At 47.9% G+C, this 6,247-nt stretch overlaps 1 protein-coding gene across 3 annotated transcripts in view; it reads right to left on the bottom strand.

The window, feature by feature from the left end:
• SETD5 (SET domain containing 5) overlaps positions 1–1,852 on the bottom strand; it is a 106,426-nt gene extending 104,574 nt beyond the window's left edge. For 2 of the 3 annotated variants that reach the window (XM_056524673.1, XM_056524675.1), the window contains exon 1: positions 1,488–1,852. The gene's annotated coding sequence lies outside the window, so the exon portion shown is untranslated. The remainder of the gene's footprint in view (positions 1–1,487) is intronic. The other variant, XM_056524674.1, reaches the window with a different exon arrangement.
• Positions 1,853–6,247: the final 4,395 nt, after the last annotated feature.

The raw sequence follows: 6,247 nt of genomic DNA, 5'->3' as shown, positions 1-6,247 counted from the left end.
TTTATGTATGTGACCCCCCATAACCCGGGCTGGGGAAGATATTGATGTATGTGACCCCCATAACACGGGCTGGGGGAGATAATGATGTCTGTGACCCCCATAACCCGGGCTGGGGGAGATAATGATGTCTGTGACCACCATAACCCGGGCTGGGGGGGGACAATGATTATGTCTGTGACCCCCATAACCCAGGCTGGGGGAGATAATGATGTATGTGACCCCCATAACCCGGGCTGGGGGAGATAATGATGTCTGTGACCCCCATAACCCGGGCTGGGGGAGATAATGATGTCTGTGACCCCCATAACCCGGGCTGGGGGGGGGGGACAATGATTATGTCTGTGACCCCCATAACCCGGGCTGGGGGAGATAATGATGTATGTGACCCCCATAACCCGGGCTGGGGGAGATAATGATGTCTGTGACCCCCATAACCCGGGCTGGGGGGACAATGATTATGTCTGTGACCCCCATAACCCGGGCTGGGGGAGGAGGTGACACTGTGGGGTCCCTTGCAGTTTGATCCTGTCTGCACTGCCCATATACCCCCTTCCCCTATGCTCCATATACCCCCTTCCCCTATGCTCCATATACCCCCTTCCCCTATGCTCCATATACCCCCTTCCCCTATGCTCCATATACCCCCTTCCCCTATGCTCCATATACCCCCTTCCCCTATGCTCCATATACCCCCTTTCCCTATGCTCCATATACCCCCTTTCCCTATGCTCCATATACCCCCTTTCCCTATGCTCCATATACCCCCTTTCCCTATGCTCCATATACCCCCTTCCCCTATGCTCCATATACCCCCTTCCCCTATGCTCCATATACCCCCTTCCCCTATGCTCCATATACCCCCTTCCCTATGCTCCATATACCCCCTTCCCTATGCTCCATATACCCCCTTCCCTATGCTCCATATACCCCCTTCCCTATGCTCCATATACCCCCTTCCCCTATGCTCCATATACCCCTTCCCCTATGCTCCATATACCCCCTTCCCTATGCTCCATATACCCCCTTCCCCTATGCTCCATATACCCCCTTCCCTATGCTCCATATACCCCCTTCCCCTATGCTCATATACCCCCTGCCCTATGCTCCATATACCCCCTGTCCTATGCTCCATATACCCCTTGCCCTATGCTCCATATACCCCCTTCCCTATGCTCCATATACCCCTTCCCTATGCTGGGCACATTATCCCATAGTAACACATTGTATCTCCAGCACAGGAACCCCCTCCGCCCACCTCCCTCCCTCCAGGTAGCCATGTCCAACACAAGCAACTTCTCCTGGGCTAAATAGTGGGAAAGCTTCCCCAGGACACACAGTCCGCCATCACCGCCACCTCACACAGACATACCGGATAGTACTGAGCAAGAGGCTGGCCCCGGGAGAGCCCCCAGAAGGCAACATCAATAAGTGCGAAAAATACCAAAAATACGGGAAAGTTTCCTCAGAAAAACGTCTTGTGCTCTTACCCGTTTTGGCAGGCCCGGGCCTGCCCCAGCTGGAGGGGCCAAGAACGCGTCCACACGTCCCAAAGTGCCAAAACCTACTAGGCCTCAAGTGAAGCAGCGGTGTTTCCTGAGCGCCGCAGCCGAGCGCCTGACACAAACTCCGACAGAGAACAGCACTGGGCGCCTTCCAGACTTTGTATATCCGCACTAGGTGCTGGGAGCCGGGGCTCTCTCCCTCTTCTTCCTCCTCGTTGCTCGGGTTGGATACTACAGCTTCTTCCCAACCCCCCCTTCAGTCCGCATCGACAGCGGCTCCACACGACCTCCCCTCCCCCCGCCGACTCGCTACCTCCACGGGCGGAAACGCGACTGACCACACGGGGATCCCCGGCTCCGGCGGCAGGGGCGGCGGGAACGGGGGGCGGAGACCTCGGTCACGCCCACCATCTAGCGTCCTATTGGTTGGAGGGTGCCCAGCTCGCCACCTACTGGGCGGTAGATGATGTCAATCATCACGGGGCTGTCACGCGATGCAGTCACTACCCGCGCTGAGCGCTGTTTTCCCACAGTAGGAGGAGAGGCGGCGAGGAGAGCAGTAGGACTGGTGCTGGTGTGCTGTACACTGCATGATAACCGTGTATATGTAGAAAACCAACAATACTTGTGTACATTAAATAACCACTGGAAAATTATAAACGTTTTCACTGTACAATATATTGAATAACAACTGGAAGATGATAAATACTGCTTTATGTATATGAAGCCATTATGTTACATCATCTTAATGCACTCAACGTGTAAAGTATGGGCCTGTTATAGCATATATGTTAATCGTAAGGGTATGTTCACACCATGTTTTTTGTTTTCTTTTAATTTATATATATATATACATAAATTTTTAAGGAACAACCATACATTAACGGATGCTATGTCATCCATTTCCTATTGACTTAAATTATAAAAAAAAGGACCGCAACAGATCTGTATTTTTTTGTGTGTCTATACTATGATAGCATGCTAGACCACATTTTTGTATACAGCAAAGCTAAACGGACTGTAGCAGAGACAAAAACCCAATGTGAATGTACCACATCATACTTATGTTATAGAGTAATACAGTGTTTCCTGTATTGGGAACTGGGTGCCCTTAAAGTGTACCCGTCAGATCCAACAACATTTTTTTTTATATATATATATATATATCACTCAGTGCCTAATCCTGACCATGTACATCTAATTTTTATGTGTCTAGCTCCTTTATTTATTTTTTTATTACACTTTTAATTTAGCTCACTAGTCTGAATTACTCTCAAAGTGAGGGGGCGTGGCCTCACTGTGCAGGTCTCTGCCCCCTCCCTCAGTATGCTGTCTGCTCACATCTCCCCTAGCATTAGTAAAACTACAACTCCCAGCTTGTCCTCACTGACAGTAGCAGGACACGTGCTGACAGTGGGAGGATTTTTCCTCCAGCTCTGAGCCATGCGCTACCAGCTGTCAATCAAGGAAGTGTGTCCATGACATAGGTGATGATGCATGGACACAGCAGGACTAGTACGTGTCCAGGCAGGGGGGGGGGGGCAGTTGTTTGACTGGCTTTTTCAGTATGAAATACTGAACATTTTCTAATGAAAGCAATTGCAAAACCTATTGGTTTATAACATATCAAAAGTTTTTGTATCTGACAGTGCCCATATAAGTTGTCGCAAAGCTACAACTCCCAGCATGCCTGAACAGACAGCCTTCCTGATGGAAGTTGTGGATTTGCAACAGCTGGATAGCCACAGGTTGGGAGACACTGTATTATAAAATTTTAATAAGTGGCACCCCAAATTATAGCTGTACCCTGTTCATATTTCATTCTGTATATCTTCTTATATGTTATCCATATAGAGCCGCTATGGGTCCAGAGAAAATAAAGAGATGAATGGCCTTTCTGTTTAGTCTCCCAGAGTGGTTGCCCATTCTGTCTTGCAGTAGAGCCCCGTAGGATCTGAATACAACGTAAGGGTAGTATTATACGGGTTGACCCATGCCCGTCATGGCACTGATCAAGTAGATTGGCGTTCTTTTAAAAAGCCTATTGTATGACTCAGGTATTGTTTAGGCAGGGCTGCACTAATCTATGGAATATTTTTGTTTCTTCATCTTTTTTCCTAAAAGGTCTTCTGTAGGGGTGCGCATTGGCCTTACTCACCTCCATACACTTCTGATTTCATAGAAAAGCCTTCTCTCTCTGACATCAGTAGTGTACATGGGGCCTAAAATGTTTTTATTATATCAGATCATCATCAAAAAGAAGTATTGTCACCAAATAGGGCAGTCTGATCAGAGGCAAAACTTGTAGCTTCCGGGCCGCAATACAACATCTCTAGCAGGGCCCATTGTCTACCATGGGCCCTTTATAATACTGATTTCTTCTTATGGGGCAGAGGTGCACGAGACTCCCAGAACTTCTACCTATCTATTGCTACACTTCTCCATTTTATCATTGATCTTTATTTCACTGAAAAATATCATGTTGTCTTGTAGAGTGTAGAAAAGCATGCTGGCCGCCATTTATCATTGTCTTTAGACTGTTTTTTTGTGTCTAGAAAAGGCGCAAGCAGGGTTTATTTGCGCCTTTTGGTTTACACATTTCTGCTGATTTTGAGTTGTAATCCACTGATTTTGGCAATACACATGAGATGGAAGGGTTTTATGTGAAAAGGCGCAAAGCCACTGAAAAGTCTCTTAAACTACACCAGTCCAGACTTAGCTTTTTGGTGTATGTGAAGAGAGAAATTTTTGAAAATATTTACCTGCACAAAATGTATCAAATGCTTTGTGACCATTTAACAAATTTGGTGCTCCAGCGCACAAAAAAAAGGTGTAGAGAAATGCTTGTGCAAGATAGAGGAAAGGGAATCCAGCTCACTACTCCAATGTATCAGTGCCCGGCAAGGCACACAATATGCAGAAGACGACGATGATCCAGCACTTGAAGTATGATAGCTTTATTGAAGATCACATAAGGCTGGGTTCACATCACGTTTTCTCCCATACGGGAGCGCATACGGCAGGGGAGAACTAAAACCTTGCGCTCCCGTATGTAATTCATTTCAATGAGCCGGCCGGAGGGAAACGTTCGGTCGGCTCATTTTTGCGCCATATGCGCTTTTACAACCGGACCTAAAACCGTGGTTGACTACAGTTTTAGGTCCGGGGGGGGAAAAGCACATACAGCGCAAAAATGAGGCGACCGGACCAAATGTTTCACTCCGGCCGGCTCATTGAAATGAATTACATACGGGAGCGCATTGAAAGGTATACGGGAGCGCGAGGTTTTAGCTCTCACCCTGCCGTATTCGCTCCCGTATGGGAGAAAACGTGATGTGAACCCAGCCTAACACTGTTAAAATCGACCATACCATCAGACGCATTTCGAGCGCATGCGCTCGAAATGCGTCTGATGGTATGGTCGATTTTTAACAGTGTTATGTGATTTTCAATAAAGCTGTCATATTTCCAGTGCTGGATCATCGTCTTCTAGAAAAAGGCTTCACTTACACCTACAATGATAAATGTGTTGTTGTGTATTTTGCAAATGTCTCCTATTTTGACGTTAGTATTGATGGGGTCCCTGTTTGCATTGTTTTCTCTGTTTGACCCAGATTATTTGTAAATAAGTGAACATAGTGACAATAATCCCAACCCTGACTCTGGTGTTTGGATAAACAAGTCTAAATAATACTAAATCTTAGTTTAGTGCCTAGACCTGTAGCTATCACAGCAGCAGCATATATGGCATCAACTCCAGAAAATACTGCAATCCCTGCGCTACAAAGCATGAGGCTATGACAGACATGGATCTTATCATAAACCCCCAGACTGGGATTGTAAACTGCAAGATCTCACCCATCACCCCCTCCTTTATTTCCTGGTAGGGAGGGGGATGGGTGACTGGTGTGGAGGGGGTGGGGGGCCTTGGAGGGAAGGTCTCATGTAACGCCTCCTCCTTCCCCAGTGCTTGTGTTTTTCTCACACTTCCTCACTGCTCCCCCTCCCCTGTAGGACGCAGGAGTGGGGGGCTCTGAAAAGGAACCTGCTGCTGAACCATCTTTATGATGAGGACAAAATGGGGTTCTGCCTGGGGGTCAGCGCCCACCTCCTTCTATTGAGGATGGCACTGTCTATGGACATCATGACAGGTTGCTTTGAAACCTGTGTTTGCAGCATCTGTCGGCATGGGGTTTCCGAGGCAGTGCAGCAGGGGTGGGGAGGCTGCTCGCTGTTATCAGGGGTAGTTGCTGCACTTCTGCATCTTGCAGGGTCGCTGCAGCAGTAACCTTGTGTGGTGCTCGCAGTGGCCACAATGTAGCTGGCAGTATGTGGGCACAGAACCTCTCCTTACATCCTCATGAGGACGTGCTTGGCACAGCGCCGCTCAGAACCTCCCCCCGGGTGGGGATAGACAGACGGAGCGACCGACAGATAGACGGCCAGCCTCCTCCTCCTCCTCCTCCTGCATTGGAATACTGTCTCCCTCTATATCACGTTTGGATATTGCGTCGCTTGCACTCTTGGTTTCCATATATCATTTCATATTCTTTTATATACATTTCGCCTATAGACTGGGTTTGGGAAAATCCGGTTGTTTTTTTTTTTTATTTTATAATTTTTTTTTTTTTTTTTTGGTGACACAAGAAGGTCTACGTGGCAGGAAGAGGCATGGCTTCCACCGGGTGAGGCACCGTCAACCCCCACCCCAACACCTCCCCGGTCTGACCTGCAATGTCCAGATC

The sequence above is a fragment of the Hyla sarda genome, chromosome 6 (assembly GCF_029499605.1).
Source record: "Hyla sarda isolate aHylSar1 chromosome 6, aHylSar1.hap1, whole genome shotgun sequence".
In the NCBI taxonomy this organism is placed as follows: Eukaryota; Metazoa; Chordata; class Amphibia; order Anura; family Hylidae; genus Hyla; species Hyla sarda.
This window is presented reverse-complemented; position numbering and strand designations above follow the sequence as displayed.